This window comes from Neomonachus schauinslandi, chromosome 8, assembly GCF_002201575.2.
Source record: "Neomonachus schauinslandi chromosome 8, ASM220157v2, whole genome shotgun sequence".
Lineage (NCBI taxonomy): Eukaryota > Metazoa > Chordata > Mammalia > Carnivora > Phocidae > Neomonachus > Neomonachus schauinslandi.
In genome coordinates, this window is record NC_058410.1 from 102,923,210 (window position 1) to 102,939,611 (window position 16,402).

Sequence of the window (16,402 nt, forward strand, 5' to 3'; positions counted from 1 at the left end):
CCTCCTCCACCACCCCCCTCAACTTCAGATGCCATTTGAAAGCCAGGTTGTTACCTGTGTGTCTGACCAAGCTGCTACAAACTAGAATTTCCTACAAATGGTAGTCCCGCCTTAGGTTGGATTAATTTGCTAGAGTGGCTCATAAAACTATGAGAAATATTTTACTTACTAGATCACCATTTTATTATAAAAGGATGTAACAGCCAGATGGAAGAGATGCACTTGTGCAAGTGCGGGGAAAAGACACAGAGTTTCCATGCTCTCTCAGAGCTTGCTACTCTCCCCAAGTCTATATGTGTTCACCAAGCGTCCTGGTTGGAAGCTCCCCAAATCCTGTCCTTCTGGGGTTTGTGGAGGCTTCATGACACAGTCACGGTTGATTAACCATTAGTCATTCACGGGCCCCTCTCCTCTCTTGAGAGGTTGGGGAGGTGGGCAGGACTGGAAGTTCAGCCCTCTAATCACAAGGTTGGCTCCAGGACAACCAGCCTTGAGCCCCTAGTAGGGTCCTAATTAACATAACAAAAGACATTTTTACTTGCTCTCATCACTTAGGAAATTCCAAGGTTTTTAGGAACTCTGTGCCAGAGACGGGGATGAAGACCAAGTATATATTCCTTATTTTTAATCACAGGTCACAACTATTACTTCAATGAGAGTTCAATTAAATAACGCTCCTGGGTCCTTTTCATGTGAGTTCATCTGGTATCTTACTGGTACTTGTTATTCTTTTGAAACTAAAATATAAATTATCAAAAGACTCATACATTCTTACTAAATTTTCTTTCTTTCTAGTTATTATTCTAAACTGTAAAGATCTTTTTTATCACTGTGTTGCAAGCTCACTATCCTCCCAATACAAGGGGTAATCCATAAATCTAACAGGAGATAAATGATTAAACTATGGTATGCCTACATCATGGAATACTGGAGGCCATTCATTGGTATTTATGAAAACCAGCTAATAGCATGAAGAAATGCTTAGGATGTAATATTATACACATAAATTAAACATTCAAAGCTTAGTAAATGCTCATATGTCACAAATATGTAAATTAAAATTTGTAGAAGAAAATGTAAACGGTTGATTCTAGGTGGTAAAATTATGGGTGATTTTTTTTTCTATTCTTGTTCTATTCTCCCAAATGTTCTAAACTCCCCTATTGATTTTTAAATCAAAGAAAATATTTAAAGAAAAAAATGAGGATGGAGATTTTAGATTATTACTCTTGAGAAATCAGAAGAAAGTAATTTTTTCCCAAAGGATTCTGCTAATTCCCCGGTTCCTGCTGCCATTGCCGTCTTCTGCTCCACAGCCTCCAATGTGCTTTCCAGCTGGTCCTCCCCTCCTATTGAAAACCTATGGGGTGGTCACAAGGTATCTCACTGTTTGCTAATTACTGACCTGCTTTTGTGCCTCTAAGCTTTAGTGCATGTACTTTGGTCTAAACTTTTTCCACCATTACTCTTATAATCCTACATGAGGTTCAAGGTCCATTTCAAGAGCCGCCTCCTTCATGATGGTCCCACTTTGCTGAGGATTAATGGGCTTATTCCAGGTGGAAGAAAATAGGTTGAAGTTACCTGGAACGAAATGAATAATAGCAAATCTCATATGATGTTCTTAGGCTATGTTGTTCACAGGGTGAAAATCCAGAGCCCAGACTATGAAGCAAGAGGACGCTGGCCTGAGCCACTCTTTTCACCCCACCTCCCTCCAATTCTTAGGCTTCAGGTCACGAGCACATGTCATCCTCACCTGGCACTGCTGCTTTCTTCCACCAGTGGTGCTCTTTACCTTCAGTTCTCTGTTAACTCCTCCAGTGTCTGTTCTATCGCTGATCTGCTTTATTGACCATTTCTAACTCCTCTCCAGCACTGATGACTGCCTCATTTATTAGGCCCTGACAGTCTCAACGCAGCAAAATTTTCCTCAGGTGATGCAGCTCTTTCAGCAAGTTTTAAATCATCAGACTCCAAGTGGTTTGTGTCCTCAAAAGGTAACCCTTTGCTTTGAACTTGACATCTGTTCCTTGAGGGACAGTTTCTCAGGTCCCATAGAACCTGAGTCTGGAAAGTTTCAAAATGACATTTCCTAGCTAACTTCTGCTAAGAACCATGGCCAATCTCCCAAAGAAAAAACACATCCCTTCATTCTTGCAGCCACGATTCAGACCCAACTCTTCCATAAGTACCCTTCTTAATTCTTCTACTTTCTAGGAACCTGACCTTGAGCCCAAAGTCCCCTTTCTATGTTTCCCTCTTCTTCTCCCAACCCCTCTGGGGTCCCCAAGGAAAAATAAAATGCCCGAGATCTTGCTGTGACTTTCTAGAGTTCCTGAAGTAGCAATGTAAATTTAGCCCTGCAGATGTTCAAGGAAATCAGGAATATAGATATCAATTGGACTTCTAGAAGTTTGAGGTTATTGTACATTGACAATGTAATAAATTAAAAAGGTAAATATTTGGAGTGGAAAAACAAAATCCTAACACTTCCTAAAGTTCCCTAACATGTAGGAATCAATTGTTTATTCATTATTGAAATTGAGGGCCAATTCATTTTTTTTTAAAGATTTTATTTATTTATTTGAGAGAGAGAGAATGAGAGACAGAGAGCAGGAGAGGGAGGAGGGTCAGAGAGAGAAGCAGACTCCCTGCTGAGCAGGGAGCCCGATGTGGGACTCGATCCCGGGACTCCAGGATCATGACCTGAGCTGAAGGCAGTCGCTTAACCAACTGAGCCACCCAGGCGCCCCCAATTCATATTTTTAAAAGCTTGCAGAAATGATGACATTGGATTCTAGGTACTTAGGGGTTCATTATACTATGTCTCTACTCTTTTCTGTATTTAAAATTTTCTAGAATAAGAAGTTTATATATTTGTATATATACACATATACATATATACACATAACTATTTCCTTATTTAAGTAAATTGCACATTGAAGAATCTATCATGATGAAATGTGACAAACAGAAAACTTTATGCATGCATATGTTCATCATAGCATTACTTTAAATAATAAAAAGTTAGGAAAAATCTAATTGGACATATTCATACTCTGCAATTAGTAAAATATGTAGTAGAATAATATTCGATGAAACAAAAAATATTTGATACATTTAAATGAATCAGATTATAAAAAGCATATATGGGATTCCATGTAGTCAAAAACTAAGATATGTATATAGTAGAGATAATGGCTGCATATATGTATATATGGTCCGCTCAGACTGCCATAACCAAATATTAGAGACTGGGTGGGTAGCTTAAACAATAGAAATTCATTTCCCACAGTTCTGTGAGGCTGGAAGTCTGAGATCAGAGTGTGTCAGCATGGTCAGGTTTTGGTGAGAATTGCCTTCCTGGCTTGCAGACATCTGCCCTCTCACTGTGTCATCACATGACAGGGAAAGAGACTGCAAGCTCTCTGGTGTCTCCCTTATAAGAGTACTAATCCCCCCAGAGCAGGGCTCTGCTCTCATCACTTAATTACCTCCCAAAGGCCTCTGTCCAAATACCATCACATTGGGGGTTAAGGCATCAACATATATATTTTGGGTGGACACAAACTTTTAGTCCATAGCATTTATGAATGTTAAAAGTAATTATCTGGAAGATGAATGACTTATTTTCATATTCTCTGAGTCTTCTATAGTTGCTACAATAAATATGTATCCTTTTGTAATCAAGAGGGAAAAAAAAAAATCTATAGACAGTGCTAGTTTCTATGACTTAGAAAGACTTTCGCTTCCAGCTATAGAAGTTTACCTTGGAGAAAACCAATTTTCCCACTGAGAAAAAAAAGCAAAGTTCAAAAAAAAAAAAAAAAAAAAAAAAAATCTGAATGCAAGTATCAAAATCCTACCCAGGCAGCCAGGATTTTATAGGCAGACATCAAAGAGGTGAGTCTAACCTTCTTGCTTCAAAGCTTGTCCCTTCAAGGCATTTGTTGGTTCATAAGTAATACAGGCAAAGAGATAAAAGCCGAACAAAACTTGGATAATTGAAGAAAATTTGAGTAGAATTTCCAGTGGTTGGAAAGACATATTTGTAGTTTAGGGCTACCAACGCAATCAGGACCAAAATCCTATAGAGAGGAGCAGCTCTCGGAAAAGTGAACTTGGCGCCTATGGTCAACAGAGTACTTGCTAAGAGGCTGAAAATCTCTGCACAACTATTGGCAATCTCATTGTGCTGAGAAGATAAAAACTGGAGTTTAGATGTGTGCTTATTTGGAGGGATAAACAATCCGAGCCTTCAGAAGTACTGCATCCTAGAAATTAAGGTTGGGTGGAAATTGATCAGGTCTTTTAAATGATTGAATTAAAACTTAGAATCATTTTAAGCCCTGAGTGAAGTAAGATGATGTCCTCTTCTCTGGAAGAAAATAATCATCCAGAACCTCTACAATATTTCATATACAATAAAACATCACCAAGCACATATATCCAGAGAAAAAAAAAAGACATAGGACAGATGATACTGTAAGTGAACAGAATCACTTCCTTCAAAAACTGTGATTACAAGTTCAAAATTTAATAAAAAGATAATGAACCAGAGAACTAGAATCAACAAGAAGAGATATAGAATGGCAGTTCTAGAACTGAAAAATATAATAACTGAAATTAGAAATACAATAAACAAAAAGCAAATTAGATATTAACATAGCTTCAAATATTTAAGGCTGACAGAATTAAAAGGAAAAATAAAGCTTCCCAATCATAGTGAACGATCTTAACATACTCTATCTGACAGAACAAATGCAAAAATACATATAACAACTTAGAACTGTGCTGTCCAATTTACTAGCCATGAACCACCTGTGGCTACAACAGAAGAATTGAATTTTTAATTTTATTTATCATTTTAAATAATTCAATTCAACTTTTATAACTGAAGGACTATAAAATATTTTTTTGTTAAACACAATTGTGTTTTGGTAACTGCATTTCACTCTTAGCTGTTTTAAGATCTTATTGCCATATGTAATACATGTGTCAGGTGCTTAATATATGAAGATATCAATCTAGTTGATGTCAACAAACTGATTAAGTTGGAATGACTTTGTTTTTATATACCAGTGTAACATTTTAATGTGCCTATGTGAATATTTTGTGGAGACAGCAAGAATTAAAGACTATGTAGATTGCATTAGTTATTAATTAATTACAATGTAATTAAATTATATTTTAATTTAAAAAATTAGTAGGAACAATTTTTTAATTTAAAATTAAGGCACCTTACAAATGCAGACATGAGTATAGATGCAGAAACCAGTGTTATAACTGATACCGTGACTATAAAAAAACTGGGAAAACAGATGCTACAAATTTCACAATAAATGGCAATGTTAACTTTTTATGACAGAACAAAGCAAAAAAGCTGTTTGTTGGGTTAAAAAACTGTTTAAAGATAAAGTGAAAATATTAAGAGATATTTTCAGCATTATGTAAGAAGTTCACTTTCTTTTTTTAAATTTTATTATGTTATGTTAATCACCATATATTACATCATTAGTTTTTGATGTAGTGTTCCATGTTCACTTTCAACAGTCAAAAAAGAATTGGCAAAACTAGCCATTTGAAATCAGAATTGAATGTCCAATAAAAAGTGTTAAACAATTTTTAAGAGGAGCTAGACTTGTAACTTTGTCCAGCTATAAAGCAGCTTGATTTGTGCACAAAATAGAAAACCATTTTTAGACATAGATATGAGAAAATTATCATTTTAAATATAGAAAGTTAGCCAGAAAGTTATAAGAAAAGCCCCAAATTAGATATTTTACACAAAGTAAAAGATCTTTAATTAAGCCACCAAACAAAGACCATAAAATGCAAATACTTTTCTTTAGTTTTAAAGGAGTTATATAATATAACAGACTCTGCCCAGTTAATTTTGGGGGCATGTAACAAGGGCTTCCCAACTTACAAAAAAGTTGGAAATTTGCAGCCTAAAATTGTGTCCTGATGGCATAGATATTCTTAAGTCTTTTACAGCTGTCAAAGAAAATTTAAACTAAATTTTTTAAAATTAGTTTCTGACACAGCAGATACTATTCCAGTAATTTTAGATCAAAAATCCATATTTACTGGAATTTTAAACAAGAAATTCATGCTTTCCTCATTAATTCATTTTAATATGTGATACATATTGAAAATACTGTGCTCACCTTTCTGAAACAGTCTCTATGAAAAATCTCACGCATAGAAGTTATTATAATTGTTCAGTATAAGGGCTCCTGGGTGGCTCAGTCAGTTAAGCGTCTGCCTTCGACTCAGGTCATGATCTCAGGGTCCTGGGATCGAGCCCCACATGGGGTTCCCTGCTCAGTGGAGAGCCTGCTTCTCCCTCTCTCTCTGCTGCTCTCCCTGCTTGTGCTCTCTCTCTCTCTGTGTCAAATAAAGAAATAAAATCTTTAAAAAAATTGTTCAGTATATATATATGCAAGTGGTAGGATTCATCACCAATTTGTGGACCTACTGAAAGAAATAGAAGACAATGAATTTAATTATCTTATGTTCTTTGCCAATGTTCATTGTGGAAGATATTACAAATATTTATTGTACTGTTAACTCCAATTCAAGATTTCCTTGAAACAAAGGATGCCTTTCAAATATCTAATAATCAAAAAGACAAAAATTTAGGAGTGTGATTTGTATTACCTCACTGATATCACACTGCATATGAATGAGCTAAATTTTCAGGTTTTAAGGAAAGAAAATGCTTATTAAATCTAGCTAAATAGGTACAATAATCTATATTAACAGCACAACTTTACATAATACAAGTCAGTAATACTTGGTTTTACACATTTTTCTAACATGAATCAACATATAGAAGTTTTAATTGTAAGCAACACTATTATATAAATTGGCTGCAAACACTATAAGAAAATTTGAATGATGCTTTCTTGATATTGATAAATTTAAAATTGCTTTTCAACTTTAGGAATATGCATTTAAATTGATATTAATATTATTGAGTTGGCACAAAAGTTAGTCAATTTACTAAACTTGAACAGGTATAGTTTTGAAAATTATATGCTTTTGCCTCAAAAGTTAAATCAAATATTCTAAAACAGATAAACCAGTTTTCTTGACATTAATGTAAATATTAAAGGAGAATTATTTTTGGCACTTAATTGAGGTATTGAAAACTTTTAAGTTTGGGTGGAACAACCTGGGTATGTGAGTCTCTATCAATTTTTTAAGCAGTAAATTTTGTGAAATCTAAATAAAGGTCAAAATTTGGCACTTGCATTGAAATGTGCTGTAAATATCAAATATATATCAGACACTGAAGGAAAATTTAAAGATAAAAAAATAGCCTCATTAATTTTATACTACTTACACATTGAAATGATGATGTTTTGGGTATATTGCATTAAGTAAAATATATAATTGAAATTAATTTCACCCATTCTTTTACTTTGTAATGTGCCTACTAGAAAGTTTAAAATAAGAATTATGTATGTGGGCAACATTAATGCGCTGACATAGAATATTTGAAAAGCAAGAATGATCAACTTCACCTAATTAACATGTATAAAACACTGCATTCACCTGTAGAACACACAGATTTTCATGTGCACAAGGAGGATTTACTGAAATTGATCATACAGTGGGCCCTACAGCTAGTCTCAGTAATTTTTAAAGAATTTGAATTGCCAAAATTATGTTCTAAAGCTTATGGTATATTTGCTGTACATTTATAATAGTGGAGGGGAAAACAAACAAACAAACAAAAAATACCCAATGCCAAAAAGAAAGAAAGAAAGAAAAGCAAGCAAGCAAGCAGGAAAGAAAGAAAAAGTGCCCAATGCCAATGTAACACTCAAGGAAGCAAAAATATGCCTAGTGGACCATATATTATGTGATCATTAAAATGGAAAGTATGGAAAACATAATACAAAGTTACATGTGAGAAATAAATGTTGCATAATAACAGAACTCAAAATAATATATATCTATACATATGTAAATAGTATGTATTTTTTTAAAAAATACTATACTAAAGAACCTCAGAGGGTATTTTAGACATTATTTTTAGTGAAATTATTAAAGACTATATTTTAAACATTTTTTAAAAACATACTTTTTATTAGCTTGGAAAAATGAGATCTTACCTAATGGTAGTCCTGAATCACACAAAAACTGAAAGACACTATAGCATCATGAGCATCTATAATTTGAATGTTCCAATTAGGCATTTTTTAAATATAACTTAATTTCTAATTCACGCTGGTAGGACTTCTGAAATGATCATTCAGTATTAATCTACTAAAACCAGAACTTCCTACCACCAGAATATAATAATGGGCTTTGCTCTGTAATAAATGCATTAACAAAGTTAACTATCATGGTTCATAAATAGATAAAATATATTTAATTTCTGGGCCAATTGGTGGATAGTTGAAAAGGATTTTCTTTTTTTTCTTTTTTATTTCTTTTTTTTAGAAAATAAAATAGAAGCTACTTTTAGAAAAAAAAATGAAACATTCAGGTTCGTTTGGGTTCAATACATGCAGAAATAGGATAGGAAACAAGCCATTATAGAAACTGACACTTTCCTTTATATTTGCACGTTCAGTACTTATTTCGCAAAGACCAAGAATGTGTGAATATTGTCTACCAGTTGGCTGATTTAGAAGAGCTGTGCTCTACAAAGTCACTAGTAGCCTAAACTTTTAATTGGACGCTAAAAAAAATATCACTTGCAGTAATCAGAAAGTTCAATATTATAAGTAAAAAGGATAATAAGTAAGGAGCCGTCAAAAAGCTATATTTATTTAGAGGGAAAAGATTAAATTGGCTTACTAGGGAGAGTAAAGTGAATTACAGTAAACTTCCCCAGAGACCAGGCTTCCATTAACACATGGGGAAAGTCTTTGTAGCAAGAACCAAAGAATACTTCTCTCCCTGTGACTTCAGGATGGTGAAGAACACAGATTGCTCTATTTTCTAAATTTCCCTCCATCTGTCCCTGCTATATTATCAATATTTTTCTAGCCTTATTTTTTAATTTATATGTTTATTTTATTACCTTCCTTAGACTAGCTCAAATCCTTTGTGGAATAGTATGGTCAATTAGTGAAGAAAAAATTCACAATAAATAAGTTACATAAATACTAAATTTGCCTATTTTCTCTATTGTCAAGATCCTGTAACATAACCTCTTAGCTCTGCTTCTCAATAAACCATTCTTCATTTTCTCTCCAATAGAGTGATCTTCATCATAATGGCTAGTGCTTCCTCTTGGATTCATTCATTCCGTTTTTATTCACAAAGATAGGAACCTTAGTTTAAAGGTAGGATGCCATGGAGAGTGGTCTGGCCATGGCCACTGGTCTTTTGTACTGGGAGGGTGCAAGCACTATGACCTACCGGTCCTATGCATCCCTTACTCTTCACTCCTCTTGGGGTCTAAGCATTAGGTGAGGAAGCAAGAGTCGGCTGGGTTTCATTGAATAGGCAGTCATCACAGGTAGACATATTGAATTGGAAGACTTATGCAGAAGAGGTGGCAAAGAATGGAATGAAGGTATGCTCCTCAGTACATCACAAGATAAACAAAACCAGATTTCCAGTGAAATAATGAAAAAAAAGCAAAGCAGAGGCAGGAATCATTGCTGTTGACTTTGAATCAGAAGATAACTACTGGAGATTGGTATTCCAGTAAAGAGTGCAGGAATGTCATATGACTGCCCTGAACACTTTGTATATTCTTAATTTGCATGGTACCATTAAGAAATGGTAAATAATAATAATGTTGCTATTTCTAAAATGACCTGGTCAGTGCTGCCTGGCACGATAGTAAGATCTAAAGCAGCAACTCAGAATACCTCTCTGCTAGTAGCATGTACCCAGTTCTATTAATTATTCTCTGCTCTTCAACCAAGACCTTGTAGACTTTTCTTAGTGATTCCGGGCAGAGTATAGAAGCAAGAACATCTTTTAGCAGTGTGTTATGCCTTTCTTTATGCCCTTAAAATTAACTAAAAAAGCCAACTTTGTGACCTCTCTTCAACAGCATTTGGGAGTCTACAACTAGTACAGTAATTCTGCATTCCTGAATCAGCCCATACCTGGGCTACTTTATCATAGGGTCACTACTCTCATCCCTACCTATGGAAATCTAAATTTCCATAAAACTTGCTACAAATATAAACAAGTCAACATGGACTGTTATCTGAAGAAAGCCAAACAGACAAAAGTATTGATAACTGCATCAAGTGAATTGACAAGATGCCCAAACCTATGCTCATTCATTGAAAGGTACAAACCCTTCTCTTTAATCTTTAATGAGCATCTTGATAGTTAGTAACCTGGCTAAAAAACTGTCCATTGGAAGGAGAGCAGAAGTTGCTTTTTGGTGCTTCAGATATATATACTGAATACTAGCTAGATTTTTTTCCCAAGTGTAATATATACCCTCATATCATTTATAATGGCAAGATCAATATTAGCAAGAACAACTTGATGCAAAGAGACATAATTATATCAAATCACAGACCCACAGAGTCAGATATAAAACTTAGTAACTTCATCTGATCGAAAATCTTAAAGATAATTTTTCATGTGTTTTCTCTAAAGCATACTAAAGTCATGGCCAACTATTATTTTTTGTCTTTAATACTTTAAAGTAATAAGAGTGGGTCAGTTGTCCTTATAAGACCCCTGTAAGCTTTGTTAAAGTGATGCTCTATAGTTTGCCCACTTACATGGACTTAAACCTTCTCAGAAGTAGCTAATGGAATGAAAAGTATTTCTAAAACACTCTCTTGTTCCTAACATATGAAGCCCACCAAAATCTGCTTTCCTGTAACTAACACATATTCTTACTAGGAGTTTAAATGTGTACAAATCTTGGAAAATATATGATTTCTAACGATAAATAGGCCAAAAGATATATTGAGTCTGGTATCCTCCAACAGGGTCACTGGGCCTGGACACTCTCTCACAGTTGTTTCTTCTCTGTGCCAATATTACTGACATGAAAATAGGCTACTTTTATAGCAACAATGATATTGTAGAATTAGCACTAACTCGCTATGCCTTTGGGCATTGATATCATTAGGATTTTTTTGCCTTTATTGAGATATAATTGATTTATAACATTGTGTAAGTTTAAGGCACAACATGATGACTTGGTGCACACGTCATTAGTTTCTTAATTGAAGATAATAAACAAAAACAAATAAACAACCACAAATGGTAATGAATGAAGAAGTCAGACTGAACTTCTACCTTCCAACCATTTGACTTTCGAGATGTTTCAAGACCACACTAAATCTCAGATTCCTTATTAGAGACTCGATAAATACATTCCCTTTCATTTTATTTCTTCAACCATGCAAAAATCCTAATGGAAACTTTTCTGAGCTAGCAGGACATGAAGATCGGTACATTTGCTAGCAGTTCTGCAAACTACATGTTAAAACAGAAAGTCAAATTATGTTTTGTCTTTTGTGATAGACTGAATTATAGCTTCCCAAAGATGCCCATGCCCTAGTCCCAAGAACCTGTGAATATGTTACCTTACACGCAAAAGAGACTTTGCAGATGTCATCACTAAGTTAAGGACCTTGAGATGGGAAAAGTGTCCTGGATTATCCAGGTAGAACCAATGTAACTACAAGTTTTCTTAGAAGAGGGAGGCAGGAGGATCTGAGAGAGAAAAGGAGATATGCTGGTAGAAGCAAATCAAAGGGAGAAAGGTTTGAAGATGCTGCACTCCAGGCTTTAAAGATGGAGGAAGGGGATGCCAACCAAGGAATTCAGGCAGCTGTAGGTACTAGAAAAAGGAAGGAAACAATTTTCCCCTAGAGCATCCAGAAGGAATGCAGCCATGCTAACACCTTGATTATAGGACTTCTGACAGGCAAACTGTAGGTAATACATTTGTTTTACTCTAAGCCACTAAGTTTGTGGTAATTTGTTACCCTAGGCATACATCTTTCAACACTAATTCTGCTCAGCTGGGGGTCTGCTTGAGAATCCCTCTCCCACTGCCCCTCCCCCTGCTCTCTCTCTCTCTCAAATAAATAAATAAAATCTTCTCAATAAATAAATAAATAAATAAATAAATAAAACCTATTCAAAGAAATGTTAATAACAGAAAAATAATTACTGAATAGTAAGAAAAATAATAACAATACACAATTTGTATGAAGAGTACATCCTCACAGAATCTTTGAGAAAACATCTGAATAAGAATAAAATGACAATCAATAGAAAATACAATAAGAGATAGAAAATGGTTATCATCTAGATGACTAATTTTTATTTTAGAAAAAATATCTTTGCAGATTTTCCAAATTTTCTATAATAAACATGTATTACCTTTACAATTAGTAAAAATAAATGTAACACTATGTTGTTAACCCATACCATAATTCAGTATGGAAACAGATGACTAATGAGAAAGGGACCACTTGACATATAACAAAAACAGCCAATCTGAAAGAAATCAAACGGGTTCACTCCAACCATAAAAACTGGTCACCAACATCTTTCTGGAAGAAGGTTGTGCACATGCCTGACACCCCAGCCTCAGCAGCTGTCATCTGATGAATGTGCCTCCGGATTGCCTAGCTTCTGATAGCCAATAGGGCTTGCATTCATGAGTCCCATAGGACTCTAGTAAACAAAGAAGCCGTTCTCACTCAGTGCACGTGCAAGCACTTGCAGAAGCCATGCCCCCAGACCTCAGCATAGAAGCAGCAGGCAAAAACACCAATCTGCCAATCTTTCCCTGAATGGGGTTTGATTGCACAGTTTACAAGCTGCTGCCTGAGGGTCCAACTTCTAATTAGCACACATTGAGGGGCTGGCTAGGATCCCTTCCAAAGCCTAGAGGAGCCAATGGGCACTTCCACCAACTGCTCCCTCCTGCTCAGTCCAACAATAAAACCAAGTTGCTAGTATCTCCCTAGAAGGAACTTATTTATATATCTAGCACCCCACCTTTTGCAACTGCTGCCCGAAGTACAGACCCCCAAATTACATAGCTTTAATACTTAATGAGGCTTCCATGTGAGTCCCATAGGACTGTTGCAAACAGAGAAGCAGTTTTTAAATATAGGAGAAGGAGAACCCCTGAAGCTATATACCTGGCCTCAGCAGAGAAGAAGCAGGCAAAAGCATGCATCTCCCAGTTACTTTCTGGAAGGGGCTTAACTACATACTTTCCCAGCTGCTGCCTGAGGGTCTGGCATCTAATCAGCCTGCACCTAGGTGCTGATTGCGATCCTTCCCTTTGGGACACTGAACAGGTCTTGACATACTCCAAATATAGGGAGCCACTATGAACAAAGAATATGGCTTAGACAATCACAAAAGTTTGAGAGACAAACAGGAGCTCAGTAAGGGCTCATTGACAAGGTTCGTCTCCTCCATGAGACCAGTCTGTCAAAATTGAGAGAGGTGGCTCTTTTGTCTAATGTACAGAAACCAACACAGTGAGCAGAGGAAAATAAAGAAACAGGAGAATATGTTCCAAACAAAAGATCAAGATAAATCTCCAGAAACTAATCTTAATGAAATAGAGATAAACGATTTTCCCAATAGAGAATTCAAACTAATGGCCATAAAGATGCTCGCTGAGGTCAGGAGAACAATGAATGAACAAAGTGATCATTGCAACAAAGAGAAAATATTAAAAATACCAAACAGAAATTATAGAGCTGAAGAATACAATAACTGAACTGAAAAATCCAATAGAAGGGTTCAACAGCAAATTAGATGAAGTGGAAGAAAGGTCCAGCAAACTTGGAAACAGGGCAGTTGAATTCATCCAATCAAAGGAGAAGAAAAAAAAAGAAAAAGAATGAAGATAGCTTAAGGGACTTACAGTATACCACCAAGAGGACCAATATATGCATATGTCACAGAAAGAGAAGAGAGAGAAAAGGGGGCTGAAAGCTGATTCAAACACGTAACACCTGAAACCTCCTTAACCTGATGAAATAAACAGACATCCAGATCCAGGAAGCACAAAGAGTTCCAAATAAGATGAATCTAAAGATACTCATAACAAGACACATTATAATTAAATTGTCAAAGTTAAAGACAAAGAGAGATTTTAAAAACAGCAAGAGGAAAACAACTTGTTATGTACGGTGGAACCCCATGAGACTATTAGCAGATTTTTCAGCAGAAACTTGGCAGGCCAGAAGAAAGTGACAGGATATATTCAAAGTGCTAAAAGAAAAAAAATCTGCCAATCAAGAATAGTGTCTTCATTTCTGCTCAGGTCATGATCTCAGGATCGTGAAATTGAGCCAGATGTCAGACTCTGCACTGGGCGTGGAGTCTGCTTAAGATTCTCACTCTCCCTCTCCCTCTGCCCCTCCACCTCTCTCTCTCTCTAAATACATGTATATATTTATATGTATTATATATATTTATATGTATTATATATATTTATATGGATTATATATATTTATATGGATTATATATATATGTGGAAAAATATATATAAAATATGGGAGTGGAGAGTATACAAATGTAGAGCTTTTTTATGTGAAGTTAAGTTGTTACCAGCTTAAAACAGACTGTTATAACTATAAGGTGTTTTATGTAGCCTCCATGGTAAGCACAAAGCAAAAACCTATTATAAATATGCAAAAGATAAAAAATAAATAAGTAATAAATGAATGAATGAACAAATGAATTCTTGAAAGATAAAGGGAAAGGAATCTAAACATATGACTACAGAAGATCATCAAATCACAAAGGAAAGAAGCAAGAGAGGAACAAAGGAACTATGAAACAACCAGAAAACAACTAAAACAATTGCAGTTGTGAGCTCATACATATCAGTAATTCCTTTAGATGTCAACAGATGAAATTCTCCAATCAAAAGACTTAAAGTGACTGAAATGATTAAAAACAAAACAAAACAAAAAAAACAAACAAACAAAAACCCACAAGACCCAAGTGTGTGCTGTAAGAGATTTGCCTCAGTTTTAAAGACACATATAGGCTTGAAGTCAAAGGATGGGAAAAGATATTCTATGCAAATGGAAACTGAAACAAAGCAGGGGTAGTTATACTTCTACCAGACAAAATAGACTTTAAGCCAAAAACTGTAACAGGAGACAGGGAGGTCATTATATAATGATAAGGGATCAATACCTCAAGAGACTATACCAATTGCAAACACTTATGAACCCAACATTGGAGCACCTAAATATATAAAGCAAACATTAACAGATCTGACAGGGGAAATAGACAGCAATACAATAATATTAGAGGACTTTGGGGCCCAACTTTCAACAATGAATGGATCATCCAGATAGAAAATCAATAGGAAAACATTGGACTTAAACTGCATACTAGACCACATGAACCTAACAGACAAATATAGAACATTCTGTTCCCCAGCAGCAGGAACACACATTCTTCTCCAGTGCATGTGGAACATTCTCCAGGACACACCATATGTTAGGCCACAAAACAAGTCTCAATTAATTTAAAAAGACTGAAATCATATAGACTAGCTTTCCCAACCACAATGGTATTAAATAAGAAATCAATTACAAGAAGAAAACTGGAATTTTGACAAATATGTGGAGCTTAAACAGCGTGCTCCTGAACAACCACTTGGTCAAAGAAGAAATCAAAAGAGAAATCAAAAAAATACCTTGAGACAAATGAAAATGGAAACAGAACATATCAAAACTTATGGGATACAGCAAAAACAATTCTAAGAGGGAAGTTTATAGTTACAAACGCTTACAGGAAGAAACAAGAAAGATCTCAAATAACGTAACTTTACAGATAAAATGAAATAAAAGGAATCAAGAAACAATCTGCACATTAAAAATTACAAAATGTTTTTTTTATCAAAATATGTTTAAAATACAGTGACAATTAGGGGAAATGATGTTCACAGATACAACTTCTCTGTATAATTGAAACCATTCAATTTATATTCTTACTATTTCAGAGATCTTAATAGTTTTATGATGGAAATATTTGGATCATGTATTATATATTTCTAACCATCACTAGATTGTGAGTAAATATACATGATTTGTAGGATCATTTGGTATCGGTCAAATCATTTGAGCATTTTGTATTTCTGATTCCTTTCCTATAAATTGTAAATAAAAATTCATGCTCTGGCTACCATACAAGGTTTTTGTGAGGGTCAAATGAGATAATATATATATTAAAGCATCTTCAGGGGCGCCTGGGTGGCTTGGTCAGTTAGGCTGCTGCTTTTAGCTCAGGTGGTGATCCCAGAGTCCTGGGATCGAGTCCCACATCAGGCTCCTTGCTCAGCAGGAAGCCTGCTTCTCCCTCTGCCTGCAACTCCCCCTGCTTGTGCTCTCATTCTCTCTGATAAATAAATAAATAAATAAATAAATAAATAAATAAATAAATAAATAAA

The 16,402-nt window shown here is 35.1% G+C and overlaps 1 protein-coding gene across 1 annotated transcript in view; it reads right to left on the minus strand.

Annotated features, from left to right (window-relative positions):
- Positions 1–1,486: 1,486 nt before the first annotated feature.
- ADGRF4 (adhesion G protein-coupled receptor F4) overlaps positions 1,487–16,402 on the minus strand; it is a 58,120-nt gene continuing 43,204 nt past the window's right edge. The window contains exon 9 of the mRNA XM_021691972.1: positions 1,487–1,584. The gene's annotated coding sequence lies outside the window, so the exon portion shown is untranslated. The remainder of the gene's footprint in view (positions 1,585–16,402) is intronic.